This window comes from Lissotriton helveticus, chromosome 12 (assembly GCF_964261635.1).
Source record: "Lissotriton helveticus chromosome 12, aLisHel1.1, whole genome shotgun sequence".
NCBI lineage: Eukaryota > Metazoa > Chordata > Amphibia > Caudata > Salamandridae > Lissotriton > Lissotriton helveticus.
Genome location: NC_136073.1, coordinates 51246886 through 51263839, shown reverse-complemented (window position 1 = coordinate 51263839; position 16954 = coordinate 51246886). Strand labels below are relative to the sequence as shown.

General features: G+C 49.1%; 1 protein-coding gene across 1 annotated transcript in view; it reads right to left on the bottom strand.

Moving 5' to 3' along the window:
- Positions 1 to 9179, bottom strand: part of LOC144798256 (monocarboxylate transporter 13-like) — a 220835-nt gene extending 211656 nt beyond the window's left edge. Inside the window, exon 1 of the mRNA XM_078669015.1 lies at positions 9109 to 9179. The gene's annotated coding sequence lies outside the window, so the exon portion shown is untranslated. The remainder of the gene's footprint in view (positions 1 to 9108) is intronic.
- Between the last annotated feature and the right edge of the window lie 7775 nt (positions 9180 to 16954).

The window sequence follows — 16954 nt, the reverse complement described above, 5'->3', positions numbered from 1 at the left end:
ACACGATCCATCAAGATGGTGTGATCGACCGTGTCAAACGCGGCCGAGAGGTCTAAGAGGACCAGGGCCTGTGGAATTCCTTTGTCTGCATTTCCTCGGAGGGCATCCATGACTCCGGTGATGACCGTTTCAGTGGAATGGGCGGGGCGGAACCCAGCTTGGTGGGAGTCAAGGTAATTGGACTGTTCTATGAAGGAAGAAAGATGGGTGGGAACGTGGGCCTCTAGAACTTTAGCTAGGTAGGGGAGAAGGGAGATGGGTCGGTTGTTTAAGGGATCTGATGGGTCAGCCCCCGGTTTCTTCAGGAGGGGGACAATAACTGCCTCCTTAAAGGCTATGGGGCCCTGCCCTGGAGCAAGGATTGGTTGAGGAGGGTCAGTTCAGGGGGCGAAGGGGCCAGGAAGGTGTCCTTTAATATATGTGGGGGACAGCAGTCCCTGGGGGAACCAGATTTTACCCTAGCCAGTAGGGCCTGTAAGGTGTGGGCGTCTATGGGTGGCAAGTGGTCAAGGGTATGGGGGCTGGATGTCAAGGACATGCTACACATTGTTGTGTCTGGGAGTAATATACTGTTTATTACCACATGTAGGGGAGTTGAGGGCATCATGACACACTTGAGTCTCCATTTCTCATAATTCATGGCCCTCCCGCACTCAACAGTGACAGAGAAAAAGAAATAGTGTATTTGTTGTGTCTGTGAGTGTACATGTGCTCATATAGGCAACTAGTAAAATATTAACATTTTAGCAAATTACAAGGAAAGCTGCAACCTTTTAGAGCAGTGCTTCCCAAATTTGTTTGAACCACAGCCCAATTTTTAGAACAACAATCTTTCACAAACCACCTAGCTTTAATGGACATGTGGCAGGCGATTCTTTAATGTATCTAAAACATCACTTGGTAGCGCACTGTCATTTACAAAAAATACATTTTCCATTGAAATGGCCACTAAATTCGCACAGACACCGTTTTGCTGCTAAAACTATACTGCATACGAATAATTTGTGTGGAAATCGGGTTTCAGAGAATATTTATCAAGTGTGTATCACAAACTAAAGTGTCCTAAATTGTTTTGATCCTATCAAGATCTTTGTTTCTATCACACTTCGAACTTACAAAAAGTGCTTGAGTTTTGCTTATTTAAGTGCTGAATGTGTACATTGCTATTTAAAGGTATTTACATTTTGGTGTGTTACACAAACATTATATCCTACACTCTCATCATTCACACCCCCTCTACTCCAGCAAGATTGTCACGTAATTCACTTTTCTTTTTTTCTCACTGCAAATTAACAGGAGTTTGTAAATACTGTAGGGGAACTGGGGACACCTTGGGCAAACCGGTAAGTGGGCCTGGGGATATGCGGACAACAGAATGACACACGCACACAGTTAGCTGGATGGTTGGACCGGAAGCCACGAGCGACGACCGTCCGTTTATTTAAAGCCTTCTGGCCACGCCTGGCCAGAAGGTGATACATTGTGTGGTGGTGTTTCCGGGTCTCGGCCGAGACCCGAGAAACACTAGAACGCTACATCCCTGACCAAGTCAGATTTCAACTGAATGTTCTTTTCTTCAGCATTGCAGAGTCAACACACAAAGTCCGCCAGCATCCGATTCGGTCTGGGGTTTGGTCTGAGATGGTGGTAGCTTCGTCCGCGGGTGACCTTAGGACTGGGCGCTCTCGTATCTGGGGATGGTGGACTGGTGGTATTATCCTCCCCATCACAAGATTTCTGGCCGTCGTCTGATTGGTTGTTCAACTCAGTCGCAGGGTCATCATTTCCTTCATTACTGTCACTGGAGGGAATTCGTTTAAACCAAGACACATTCCTGGTGATTTCTTCACCATTCTTCTGTGCAGTCACGGCTGTACCTTTCGTAGCTTTGACTGTCCATGGCTCCACTTCATATGGAGTCCTAAACTTTCCTCCTGGGCGACGCGTTCTCACTAGCACTTCATCACCTGGCGCCAAGGTTCTATCCCGCGCCCTCCTCTTGTTGCTTGCCTTCTCATTCGTAATCCTCCTCCTATTGTGAGTCAACTCTGGCGAGTATGGCGCTTGCTTCCAGTTCTCCGCTGTTGGCAACAAATCATGTCTGTGCCCTACAAACATTAGTGCCCACGGGGACCTCTGGGTGGTACCATGTGGGGTGCTCCGGTATTCCCTCAGGAATAGTTGCAATGCTGCTTCGGGATCAGTCCCCTCTACAAGCGCAATTCTCAGAGTCTTATTCACAGTCCTCATGAAGCGCTCTGCCTCCCCGTTGGCTTGAGGCCATTGGGGTGTGATTCTCCTATGTGTTATCCCTAGACCTTGCAGAAATTCTCTGAACTCATGTCCTTGAAATGGGGGTCCATTATCTGTTTTCAATACCTGCGGGATACCAAACATCGCAAATACCTTACTAAGTATCGGTTGTATGTTCGTGAAACTTGTGGATTGAGCAACTTCTACCACTGGGTATTTAGTGTAAACTGTCAACCAATACTACTGTCACTCTCCCATCCGGGAAGCTCCCAAAATCTAGACTGACCCAAGTCCAGGGTGCTGGGGGCGGTTCCTCCGTTATGATGGGTGCCGGCACTTCTTGAAGACTGGTTAGTTGACAGGCTTGACAGTTCTTTACCAGGTCATCCACTTTGTCTTCCATGTAAGGAAACCACACCTTCTCGCGCATTCTAGCCTTCATCCGTTTCGTACCTTGATGTCCTTCATGAGCTAATCTTGTCGCTCTATCTTGAAGAGTGCGGGGAATCACTACTCTCATTCCTCTCAGTATTAGACCATTACTCGCTCTGCTTAGCTCATTGTGTATCCTCCAGAATTGGGACAGCCGATTCCGATCCGTTTCGTCCCAGTTACTCACGTTCCTCAGGAAATTTTCCCACGACCCAGTGTCCATAGCGGCATGGACTCTCGTGATGACCGCATCTTCGCCATACTGACCCACAATTTCTTCAGGTGCTAGGGCTTGGGGGCACGAAAGCTGGGCTACCATGTCTACATAATCTTCTGTCTTTGTTTCCTGATCCACTTTCTCACTACTTTCGATCTGGGGATGTCTTGACAAAAAGTCTGCCGGATTCTTGGCTCCGGGTCTATAAATCAAATCCATTTGATAGTGTTGAACCTGAATTGCCCATCTCTCGATTCTTGGCGGGGGATGTGGAGCCGTACCTTTGAACAGCGGTACTAGGGGCTGATGATCAGTGATCATTCTGAATGGCTGTCCCGTGATGTACAAGTGAAAATGATTACACGCCCACTTCACAGCTAACGCTTCTCTCTCGATCTGTGAGTATCTGGCCTCTGTAGCTGTGAGGGCTTTGCTTGCAAACGCCAATGGCACCCATACTCCAGGTTCTGCTTCTTGTGTCAATAACGCCCCTAGTCCTACTGGGCTGGCATCCACCAGTATTTCCGTTTGACGTGCTGTGTCAAAGTATGCCATCGTCGTGCTGTCCTGCAGCGCTGCCTTGATCTTGTTGAATGCATCCTCTTCTGTCCGTGACCACTTCCACGGGTTCTCCTTTTTCGTCAGGTTTCGCAGTGGTTCAGCTATAGTAGCAAGTTGTGGTATAAACCTGGCGCAGTATTGCGCCATCCCCATGAAGCTTCTCACTTCCGACGCAGTTGTCGGTGCTGGAGCATTTTTAATGGCAGTCGACTTCCGGGGATCAACTCTCACTCCTTCCGTTCCGAACACGTACCCAAAGAATTCTATCGACTGCTTGAAAAACTGACATTTCTCTTTATGCAGCGTGACGCCAAACTCCGCCAGTCTTCTCAGTGTCGCCTTTAATCTTCGATGATGTTCCTCGCTGGTCTTGGCATGGATGAGTATGTCATCGCTGACATTTAGTACTCCGCTGAGTCCTGATAGAATTTCTCTGATAGTGTTCTGAAATATTTCAGCGGCTGACGTGATTCCAAAATTGAGCCTCTTATACCTTCTCAGGCCCAGATGTGTGGAAAACGTTGTGATGTATCGGCTTTCTTCCGCCAACTTCAACTGATGATACCCCGCATTGAGATCTAATTTGGAGAACCATTGCGCTCCATTCAAGTCAGTCAATATGTCATCTACTGTAGGGGTAAGATGTCTCTCTCTTTTAATTGCTTTGTTCGGCATCCTCATGTCTATACATATCCGAATCTGCCCTGGTTGTTTCGGTTTCTCGGCAATCACCATCGGTGACACCCATGGCGTTGGTCCCGACACTTTTTCAATTACCCCTTGTTCCTCTAGCTTGGCTAACTCTTTCTCCACTGCCGCCCGAAGATGAAACGGTATCCTTCTGTGCCTTAATGCAATTGGTTGGATCGCCTTGTCAATATGCAGTTTGACTGGGGGCCTCTTGATGGTCCCTAATCCTTGGAACAGTGACGGGAATAACTGCAGGATTTCTTCCGTATGTAGTTCTTTGACTGCGTTCGCAAAGACAATTAACTTGAGGTCTTCTGCCGTGTGACTGCCGACTAACAGGTCTGCTTCTCTGTCAATCACATGAAATGTCGTCGTTAGTTCCTGATCCTCTGCTCTGATTTGCACTGTCATCTTCCCTTTTACTGGTAGTGGCGTCGTGCTTCCATAGGTGAGGATTCGTGCTTTTGACGGTACTAGCTGGGGTTTTGGTCTCAATGCATTGTAATGTTGGATGCCCATTACATTTATCGTTGCTCCGGTGTCTATAACTCCTGTCACAGCCGACCCATCAATCTTGATCTGGCACTTTGGTTGGGGCCGACGACGCCGTTTGAGCTCATTCACAAAGGAGACGTAGTAACATTCCTCCTCATCTTCTGTTGATGAGTCATCCAGACGTGTCGGGTGACGAGCTGGTGTTCTGTTCCCTCTTATCGAGTGATCGTCTCTCGTGTCCTCTACTGCCAGCTGCCGAACCGCCTTAGTTATTGATTTCTTTCCTTCCGGTCTTCGTCCTCGAGATGATCCTCTTGCCCCTCCTCTGCACACACTAGCAAAGTGGTTACTTCCTCCACACTTGTCACACGTTTTGCCACGTGCTGGGCAGCTGTCTCGACTGTGCTCTTCATATCCACAGGAACCACATTGTGCTCGCCTCTGTGTCCTGGTCGGCCATCTTCCTCTGCTCCCTCGGTTAGACATCCGTACTGCATCGACCCTCTCGGTCTTGACTGTTACCTCCGAGCTGGTTGACGGATTGATGGCTGACTCCATCGCTGCAGCTCGCACGTCCGATAGCTCGTGTGACCGGGCTAGCAGTAGTATTTCGTCCAGTGTTATGCGTGGCTTCCTTAATATCAATGTTCTTAGGTGTTTGTTTCTGCACCCCTGTATGAGCTGCGCCGTTACCTCCTTATCCTGATCGTCATCCGGGCATGTGCTTATGAGCTCCCTCAGCCGTGCATAGAACGCATCCATAGATTCCCCTTCCCTTTGCCTTGACTGTCTGAATTTGAATCTTTCAAAATGGGGGTTCAACTGCGGATCAAAGTGCACATTTAGTGCTTGGACGGCACCATCATAGTCTGTAGCTGCTCCCGTATTAGGTAAATGTAAAAATAGCTTGTACAGTTCATCTCCACCAAAATGTAATAACAGAGATCTCTTAACCTCATTGTCCTTTTCCCTCGTCGCTGTGAAGTAGTTGTTCAGGCGACTTAGCCACACCCCCCAGCGTATCGCTGCTGTGCCGGGGTCTATTAACGCACTGAATGGAGGAATGGGGTTTATTTGGGCATGGGGTGATTGCTGGACCACAGCCCCTACCGCCTGCTGACCTGCTGGCCCCACTCCCTGTGCAGGGGCAACTGCTTGCTGTGCTCCACCCGCATTGGCTGTACCGGGTTGGTCAGACATGTTGTGCCCTGCTGGGCGTTATGCTCCACCACAGTCCAAATTACCAATGTTCCTCCCTGTTTGCCTCCACTTCAAGTTTCTGACCCTTTTACTCCTTTAACCGCCGCTTGCGTGAATAAACTGCCCCTTTTATTTGTGTATCTTGTGCAGTTTCGATTTGCACTAGCCAGTGCTTGTTGATTTCAGTCTTTTTTTTATTTTTATGTTCAGGGTCTGCTTGGCACTTCACGCCGTCACACAGCGCCGTACACCCTCCGCGGCGCTCCACACCGCTGCCACCCGAACACTGCACTGCCTCTTGTCACAGCCGGGGCCTCCCCACGTGCTTCCTCCCAGAGCGCGGCCTCAGCGGCACCGCGCATGCGCACACCTCGTGCAGCGGCAGCCGGGATCACTCTGCTCTCTCCTGCGGCCTCCCAGTGCACTCCGGTCCCCACGCAGCTCAGCTCACGCTGCTTACCGGACACCACGCCGCCAGACACCGCTCCGCCGAAGAGAAAACGGCAGGCACCACGCGGCGACAGGACCACGCCGGGTCCGTCAGCGATATCCCCGCTCCGCCGTCCGGGTTCAGGCCACCACGCAGCCTCGCACCACCTTCGTCGCCAGTGTAGGTGAACTGGGGACACCTTGGGCAAACCGGTAAGTGGGCCTGGGGATATGCGGACAACAGAATGACACACGCACACAGTTAGCTGGATGGTTGGACCGGAAGCCACGAGCGACGACCGTCCGTTTATTTAAAGCCTTCTGGCCACGCCTGGCCAGAAGGTGATACATTGTGTGGTGGTGTTTCCGAGTCTCGGCCGAGACCCGAGAAACACTAGAACGCTACATCTACCAATCTTCATGGTAACAAAATAAGCACCAATTTGTCAGAAAACATAGCCTGAAATTTGACCTTTGTCTTTGAAGAGCAGCACATGTACAAAGATTTATACAGAATGTAAAGGTTTCTTTATTTGTTTCGTAGACCTCTGCAACCCACCAAAAACTGGTGAGTATTCCACAAACACACTCTCTTGCTCTCTCTCTCCTTCTCTCTCTCCAATTCTCTCTTATTCTATCTCTGTTATTCCCCTCCTTTTCTACTTTTCTCTGCCACTCCCCCCATCTCTCTCTGTTTCTTCCGGCTCTCCCACTCTCTCTGCTTTCACTTACTCTCTCCTCTCCCCCTCTCACAATCTCTCATCTCTTTCTAGCTTCATTTCTCTGTCATTCTCCTCCCACTGTTACTGTTACTCTTTCCTCTCTCCTTCTCTAATACTCTTACCACACACTTTCCGTCACTCCCCTCTTTTTTCTTTCTTACTCGCTGTCTCACTCTCTCAGATGTTGTGAAAAGATTTAATAAACATTTGGTGGGTGTATGCTTATTTTTTGGTTCCTCTGAACTATACCGAGACTCAATCACTGCCCTTACTACTTTGCCTTGAATCAAAGAGGTTCTGACTTTCAAAACATCAATTCCTCTTTTATATTCAGACCTCTGTTCTACCCAATTCAATCTCTTCTTGGTGATGGCTGGTCAGGAACATGTTGAATCTTATTTCTCTACATAACCTGTAGCAGTTTCATATTAGATTTTAGCAGCAGTGGCCCCTTCGCTATGGCAGAGGTGTCCCCCCCCTGCTTTTAAGCAGTGCAAAGAAGCATAAAGTGATTGTAACTACAAGTTATTATTATCTAATGAACTGCATTCTACATTTCCCCATTTGTCCCATCAGCTCTGCCTGACCTAAGTCGAAGTTTACAACTTTTTGGTATTCACAAATGTAAGTTATTACAAGTAACTTTACTGATAATAAAGTTACAACTAGTAGAGGTGCTCGTAGTAAAGTTACTACTAGTAAAATTACTAGTAGTAAAATTACAAGTATAAACTTACCTTTATGAAAAGCAAAAAGTAGTATACACTGACACTTAAATCTAAGTTTAGCTTTGTGAATCGGGCTCAGAAAAAACAGGTTTTTTTAGTCCTTTAGTGCCTATTTTTCACAAAATGAGAGACATACATTCACCCATTAGAAACACTTCACATTCTTTCCAGACCATAGCAAACAACAATCACTCTGAAATGTAGATCCCCAAACATTTACTAAATTAGATCAGTCATGTTGCATCTTGAGGCAATATCATGACGAGCAGTCACATTATATAGCAATATTATGAATTTAATAGGTGAGTGAACAGAGCTCACTCTTTCCCAATCCTCTGAATGTTTTTAATCAATGGAGGGGATCTCTAAAGTATCAGTAATGGCCCTACCCCATGTATGTTGCTCTTGGAGCTTGTTACAAATGGTGTCCCTTACAAGTTAGCTTCATAAACTGACTTCCACTCCTAGGGCCACAATTTAGACACATAATACCACTGGAACACCAATTAATATCAACACACTATTCCTTTAGAAATACTCAAAACTCTGTCCTGCCCCCTATACTCCAATATTTAAATTTTCTGGTCTTCGCTGCTCAACAATAACTTAGCACCAACCAATGAATAGGCACTCAGGCCCTACAATTGAGCCCTTCATGAACCTTGTTTTCCTACAATCTACAAATTCAATATCTTGTCAGCCATCACTGTTTAACGGGATCGCATATATATTTTGATTTCAGATAACACCAATTTTTTTAAGCAAAAGACACACAATTGATGGACGGAATGCAGAACAAATCAGAACATTCACCCTCGGTCAAGAGATCTGGGTTAAATCCATCATTCTTTTGCTCACAATGCCATCCCAATTTAGACCTGGCCATATGCAAATCAGTCTGACCCTGTGCCTCATGGGAACAGTCCAGCCCGAACTGCCAAGCCTGGTCCTCCATGTACCAAAAACAAGCATCCAAGGACCGGTTTCTGGGTTTCACCCCTCTTCAGCCAGGATAGCTTGATTCCAGTGGCACAGTGAGCCCCAATTTTTTAAAGTGAGCTACAACATTACAATTAGAAATATTTCATACAAGCATGTAAATCATATATTACGCACAGTAAAAGATACAGTATAGATGTACTAAATAAAAAAATTAGACATTTGAAACACAACATGTAGTAATAGACCTAAATATGTAGCAGTCAATGACACATGAAGACAAAACAGAAAAAAGGAAGAAAACAAACAAATATATGTGCAAATTGTGATTATACCAAGGGATAAGATCAGAAATAGTGTCTATACAGTCAATTGAAAGTGAAATATATTTAGAATGTTAAAAAAATTATGACAACCACGTATACAATAGCAAATACAGCACCTCACTTATGAAGGCATAGGTTGGCTGAGGATCCAATCTGCATGGAATGTGACAGCAAGAGCCAAAGTATGTTGAGTAGAGAAGCTCATCAGATCTGCGACAAGACATATCAGCTTCTAGTCATATATTAACTACTGGATTAGATAGTAACAAAAATAAACTTCCATTTTAACTGGTGTCCGTAACCTTAAGGCACCTCATTGCTCAAGCCACTTAGGTGAGAGGGTATTTATTGTCTTGTCTAGGTCTTTTTATAGTTTCTATAAACATTGCCATTTCTGGAATTTTAAACATGTTATTGAGGAGTTTCTCAACATAATCTACTGCCGCATACGGCTACTGAAGGAAATAGGAACACATCCTTCTTAATTACTTCAGACTTGTGGGAAAAGAAATAAACATTTTAGAGAGAATTCACATAGCTAAGACTTCACTTCTTTGTAATAATTATTTGCCATGTGACTGGCATGGATAAAAGCCAACATAAGGGGCATGATTCACAAAAAAAATTATGTGTGTGCAATATTTCAGCTGCATAACTTTATGACTAGGCAAAATTTTAAATACGCCAGAGCAATTGGAGTTATTTCAGTAATTACGCATTACTCTTGTGATGTGAAATAATGGCTAACGTTGGATGCGGAGGTGCATTTTGAAATTAGCTCTAAATGCTGGATTAACCCCTTCCGTGCGGGAGTAATTCCCCCGCTGTGCTGGGGGGGAGCTCAGCTCGTCATGAGGCACGGCGCTCGTGTGCTCATGACGAGCTGAGCTCGTCATGACCACATCCGGTCCCCTGGAACGCTCAGCACAGCAGGGGAATTATCCCCGCATGCGAGCGTTCCACGGCTCATGATGAGCTGAGCTCGTCATGAGCACCGGAGCGCTGTGCCTCATGACGAGCTCAGCTCGTCATGAGCATGGATGAGGTTAAGCTTCTCACATAATTACTCATGATTACAGGTAGTTTTGCAATAATTATGGTAATTACAGTACAGAGAATTGCGCCAGTAATGCTTACTCCTAATTATGACCTCTGAAAGAGTGTAAAACTCCGAATCGAACAAATTCACAAAACCTGCTCTTATAGCTTTTTGGGTTTGGAGACCGAAAATGTCCTACACTTGATTCGCAGTTTTGCATGATGCGTAGGCGGATGTTTCCCTAGTTTTGCATTCATAGGGTATATTCTTAAGAACGTGTGCTAACCATCGCAAAAATTACTTAACGCAACCCTCAACATCGCAGTCCATCGCTGGAAACTTACGCCGTATTGACCAGGTATTCACAACACGGCGGTACCATGCGACAGTCACCAGATACTGCATCAAATGGCCGCGTTAAAATCAATGCCAAGCCGCAAAAATGCATAACGCGAACGCAAAAAAGCTGCGATGAGGCCAATCGCGAAATAAAAATTTGAGAAAACCAGCCTCAGACCTGCAATTCACACGTGTCAGGTGGGAACAATCACCATAAAAGTAGAAAAAAACAGACAAACAAATGCCAAACAACAGCGAAGAACCATGGATGATGTCGGAGCAAGTACGGAGGAGAACCAGAACCCCACAAGCACCCCGGAGGACCTGCCTGGGACCTCAGGGTAAGGGAAGGCCAAGGAGAAGAAGAGTAGGAAGAAGCGCTTCAGTCTGCAGGAAAACAGGATCCTGATAACGGAGGTGGTCGAACACCATCAACAACTGTTCGTCACCTCCACTGGGTCATTGGCGACAAAAAATGGATTATGGAAGGCTATCGCGGACAAGGTGGATGCAGTCGGAGTGCTGAAGAGGACAATGGACGAGGTCAAGAGGCGCTGGAATGATGTCAAGTGAAAAACCAAGCAGAAACTCGCAAGCAACCGCAAGGCAGTCCTGCAGGAGGAGCTGGACGACAGGGAGGAAATGGTGTCCACCGTCATCAGTGGGGAGATGGTGGCAGGAGTCAGGGGCCCGGACACTGCTCAACAGGACCGGACACAACAGCACCAGGGTGAGTGACTACCAGGGACTGGGGTACAGGGGGACGGGGGGAGATGGGCACAATGGCACATATGCACAATTGAGCTGAGAACGTCGGCGGACAAACCATGCCCCAGACCCCAACTCCCACCAAGAGAACAATGTACCCAAGTATGCTACATGTCAGCACTGTAAAAGAACAGAAGTCAGAGGCACACCGCATGTAAGGGATAAGTGGCAGCCAAAGCAAAGCTGCAGGAGCGACTCCCCCAAAATGCAGCACACACTCATCACATGCAGAGCACATCAACATTGACAACGAAGTGGCACAAACCGCAACACGTCCACAACAGAACAGAGAACACAAGTGATGCCGACTGGGTGTGGACGCTGGCCAATCACAAGTGGCATTGCAGGGAAATGTGAGTTGATAATGTACAGGTACAAACACACAGCCATGATGGTGTTGAAATGTCCACTGTCCCGCAACAAATGGGCAGCCCCTCTGAAACAGCCACGATGCACACAGTCAAGCAGTTTGTATGTAAACATGTAAAATGCAACAACACACATATGGACACACTGTTAAACTGCATCTCCCCTTCACATTGCAGAGGGACAACCACCACCTCCAGCAGAGCAGTCCCAACGTCTCTTCTCTGATGACAAAGAGGACCATGACACCTTAGACACCGACGCCCTCCTTGAGTTCATTGACAGTCTCAGCAGCACACCTCCGTGAGCAGGGCAGCCTAGCTGCAACAAGGAGAACCCACCCCCTGCACAAACCACACAGCAGGCAGCACCCACCACCACGGCTGTCTCCCATTACACCCACAAAGAACACATGGCCTTCCAACGCCATGTGTTGGGATTCCAGGAGCACCTGGCTGAACAGGTGTGGGTGGGCTTCGACCTCATGGCAGACAAACTAGATCCTAAGTCCCATCAGGGACCACTCACGGTCCCTAACGGACACCGACAGTCCCCTCAGTGCCCCCAACAAACCATGGCTGACATCCCCAGAGTCCTGACTCAGAAACAAGAACGACTGTCCAGTCAGGGTGGCTCCATTGAGCTCGCACAGGAGTTGGGACTCATAGAGAACATAGAGAGGGCCAATGTGGAGAGAGCTGCTGCCACAGCTGCACACCAGAGAGAGGTAGCTGGGTTCCATAATGACCTCAAAACAATCCACATGGCATTGCTGCCACAAGGCCTGGTGCTGATGCATGCTGCTGCTACCACTACATCCACATCTACGCCCTCTGAAGTGTCAGTGCCACACAGTGCGGCAGACATTCTACCTCCGGCCCCTGAGGTGTCACTACCACACAGTGTTGGAGAAAGCCTAGCACCACCCACACCTGAGGCACATGAAACAGCAGAGGACGAAGATGCGGATGAAACCTCCTTACTGGTACTGAGGAAACTGTAGCATTCACCTCCACCAAATAGCCTGTTTCAGCTTGGTTCAGCCCTCTGCATCATCACCTTCTACTGTCCCCCGATACACTCTGCCACACTCACCTTGGACCTCGACATGGACTGCCATATTCTGTTTGTTCACCAATGTCACAGCTATCAGACTGCGGACTGAACTCTTCCTCTTCCATTGGACTTCTCATTCACTGAAGGACTCTGGCATGCCCTCCACAGGCTAACCTTTGAAAGTGGGCCTTGTATGGCCCTGTACTGCTCCAGATGCAACACTCCACTGAATGTGCATTAAACATTCCGAATCACACAGATGTGTTGTCTCGATGGTCTTTCAAGTGTGGTAGTATGGGTAAATGTAGGGTCAGAGAATTCCACTTACGTCCATGTCATAGGGATAGTCGGAAGCAGAAGTGAGGAGGCCTTATGGGTTGAATACTGAGAGTTTAATTAAGGACAAAGTTATAGTTTTGGAAAAAAGGAACAGTCCAGGAAATGAAATGGGGTTGGTTGATAGGGTGGTCTTCTGGCACCAGGGTGCTGTAGTCAGCTTTCTCCGGAACTAGGGGAACTTGACGGTTGCTCTCTTTCTGTGGGCTGGTCAAGAAACCTTTTACGGGTTTCCACTGCTGTGCCGGGATCCCGGAGTAGGCTCAAAAATAAAAGAAAGCAGCGGTCAGAATCTGGTGTCGCTTAAAATAGAATTCCGTCACCAAGCCATGTGAGGGGGGGGTTTGAAAGGTGAAAGTGGCACTTAAGTCATTATAAAGGCTAAGGGGAAATATAGTGAGAGTATCACGAAAGCGGAAAATAGTGAGGGTTTTAGATCCAGGCTTGTTGGTATTGGGGTGGGCATGAATAGGGATTTTAACAAAGTGGGCACATAGAGGCTGTTCTAGTGCTACCCATGTTACCCGTTCTCCCCTGATTATCCCCCCCCCAAACCGTATCCTTCCCATCCCCTCCCTAAGTCCGTTGCCTGTCACGTACCGCTAGGAGCCACAAGTCTCCTGAGTGGAATACCCCAGGCTTTTCTGCTGACTACATCTAATAGCAAAAAGGGGTAGAGGAAGCATATCCTCCCATTTGCGAGCCTCAAGGTTCAACAACTTCCTTAAGGTGGTCTTTAAGGTGGAGTTGTAACGTTCGACCAACCTGTCCGTTTGAGGATGGTAGGCTGCAGTACGTATCTGTTTGATATGTAACTGTTGACATATCTGCTTCATGAGTTTCGAGGTAAAGGAGGTGCCTTGATCCGTCAAAATTTCTCTTGGAAATCCGACTCGGGCAAAGATATTGATCATGGCTTTGGCGACCTGGGTAGTATTAGGTTCTCTCAAAGCCACTGCCTCCGGAAATCTTGTAGCATAATCTACTAGTACGAGTACATAGCGACACCCACTACGAGATGGTAGTAGGGGGCCTATGATATCCATTCCCACCCTTGTGAAAGGAATGTCAACGACGGGTAGTGGTCTTAGTGTTACTCGGGGTGAAACAGAGTGACTGGTCTTTTGGCAAACAGCACATTCTCCACAGTATTTTTGGACCTGATGATAGATCCCTGACCAGTAAAATCTCTCTAGTATACTCCTCTCAGTTTTCTCCCCACCAAAGTGTCCCCCTAATAAGTGGCTATGGGCCAGGTATAGGACTTTTTCCCGGAAGGGTACTGGGATGACAAGTTCGGAGGGGAGTGTTTTTCCTCCTTTTCGGTATAATAACACTTTACGTGTAAAGAACTGGGGACCTAATTGGAGGGGGTCTTCCAGTTCGAGGGCTTGCCTCCAAGCTTCTTGTAGGGTGCTATCCTCCCTTTGAGCAGAGCAAAAGTTACTGTCATGTTCCCAGATAGCGGGGTCTGTGTTTGTCAGAAGAACAGCCTTTCCTCTTTTTTTTCACTCCTTTGTTGTTTACTTGTGGGACACCCCCGCGCCGCACGGCCACCAGCTGCTGCGTGTGCCCCTTGCCTGCCCTCTGCCTCGCTGCCTGCCTCGTTGCCGGTTGCCGGCTGACTCCGCTCTGGTTGTTTTTCCTTTGTTTTTACTGTAATTTGTGCCTGTTTAGTATATTTTCTTCGTGCCTGTGTTTTAGTTGTTTTAGCCTTTGTTTTTACTGTAATTTGTGCCTGTTTAGTATATTTTCTTCGTGCCTGTGTTTTAGTTGTTTTTGCCTTTGTTTTTACTGTAATTTGTGCCTGTTTAGTATATTTTCTTCGTGCCCGTGGTTTGGTTTCCTTCCTTGTTGTCCGCCTACCTCGCCGCCCCCCGCTCTCCCTTCCCGCCACCGCCGCTTTTCCCCGCCCCTTTTTCTATTCTGTACCCTCCCCGCTCCCGCCTCCCAGCTGCTCCGCCCACCCGCGCACTTGGCCTTAAATGGCGACCGTGCGAACGCGCAGCGGTCACGCGCAGCGGGTGCGCCGATTGTGCGCCGAAGGCGCGCCAAAGGTAAGCCCGTCTGCGCCCGTCCGCGCCTGGACCGCGCCCAGCGCCAGGACCCTTGGCACACGAAGACCCCGACCTACCCGCCTGACGTACTCCGCCGCCTCCCTCATCGCACTCAACACCGGCCGACTTCCAGACTGCCACCAAGCCACTCCACGACGTACCCACGGACCTTTCAGCTGCCACGCCTGCAAGTTCACCGGCATCCGGACCTGCCTCGCACCAGCACCCGCCAAGACGAACACCAGCAGCACCCACCTCAAGTGCATCCTGCTCAACACCCGCTCCGTCCACAGACACGCCATCGAACTCTGGAACCTCCTAGACGCCACAGCCCCTGACGTTGCCTTCCTCACGGAGACCTGGATGTACGCCTCTTCAGCTCCCGACATCGCCATCGCTATCCCAGAGGGCTACAAGATCGTCCGGAGGGACCGAAACGCCAACCAGATGGGAGGAGGCATCGCCATCATCCACAGGAACACCATCCGTCTCACGACCAGCACCGACAACACCCTGACCAGCGCCGAACACCTGCATTTCCAGATCCACACCAACCCGAACACCACCCTCAGAGGCACACTGATCTACCGACCCCCCGGACCACGCACACAATTCAGCGAGGACATCGCCGACTTCGTCAGCCCGCATGCCCTCCCCTCCGCTGACTACATCCTCCTGGGAGACCTCAACTTCCATCTGGAGAACAACAACGACCGCAACACCAGCACCCTGCTCGACAACCCCTGCCAACCTTGGACTCAAGCAACTGGTGTCCACCCCCACCCACCTCGCCGGACACACACTCGACGCAGTCTTCTCTTCCAGCACAGACATCGACTTCAGCCACGCCACAGAGCTTCAATGGACGGACCACAGCTGCGTCCACTTCACCTTCAAGAGAACGACGACCCACCAACACCAGCAACAGGCCGCCCGCAGAAGCTGGAACAAGATCACAGCAGACCAGCTCGCCACCTCCCTGAGCCAGCACCCTCCTGCCAGCTCAGCGAACCCCAGCCAGGCCGCCGACAACCTCACAAAGTGGATCAGCAACTGCGCGGACGAACTCGCCCCACTGAAGACCCCGCCTAGCAGACCCGGCAGCAAGAAGGCCCCATGGTTCACCGACGAACTCAAGAGCTCCAAGAAGAACTGCCGAGCCCTCGAGAAAGTCTGGAGAAGGGAACCGACACCGGACAACAGGACCTCCTTCAAACTTGCCACCCGGAAACACCACCAGCTGATCCGCGCCGCCAAGAAAACAGCATTCAAGGACCGGTTGGACAACAACGCACACAACTGCAAGGAACTCTTCAACATCGTGAAAGAGCTTTCCAACCCCAGCGCAGGAAACAACGACATCCCCCCATCGCAAGACCTCTGCAACTCCCTCGCTTCATACTTCCACAACAAGATCGCGGACATACACAACAGCTTCAACAACCAACCAACGCACACCATGACCGAACAACCACCCCCCACCACCACCCTACACGCCTGGACCCCGATCAGCACCGAAGATACCATCCGCACGATGAACTCCATCCACTCCGGATCACCGACCGACCCCTGCCCTCACCACGTCTTCAACAAGGCCGACGCTGTCATCGCACCCCACCTACGAGACATCATTAACACATCCTTCGACACCACCATCTTCCCTGAGAGCTGGAAACACGCCGAACTCAGCGCCCTACTCAAGAAACCAACAGCGGACCCCACCAACCTCAAGAACTACCGCCCCATCTCGCTCCTCCCGTTTCCAGCCAAAGTCATCGAGAAGACCGTCAACAAGCAGATGGCCGCCTTCCTCGAGACGAACGGATCCCTCGACCCCTCACAGTCCGGCTTCCGAGCCAATCACAGCACCGAGACCGCCCTCATCGCCGCCACCGATGACATCCGAGCCCTGATGGACAAAGGAGAAACAGCGGCCCTCATCCTCCTAGACCTCTCCGCGGCATTCGACACGGTCTGCCACCGCACCCTAGTACGGCGCCT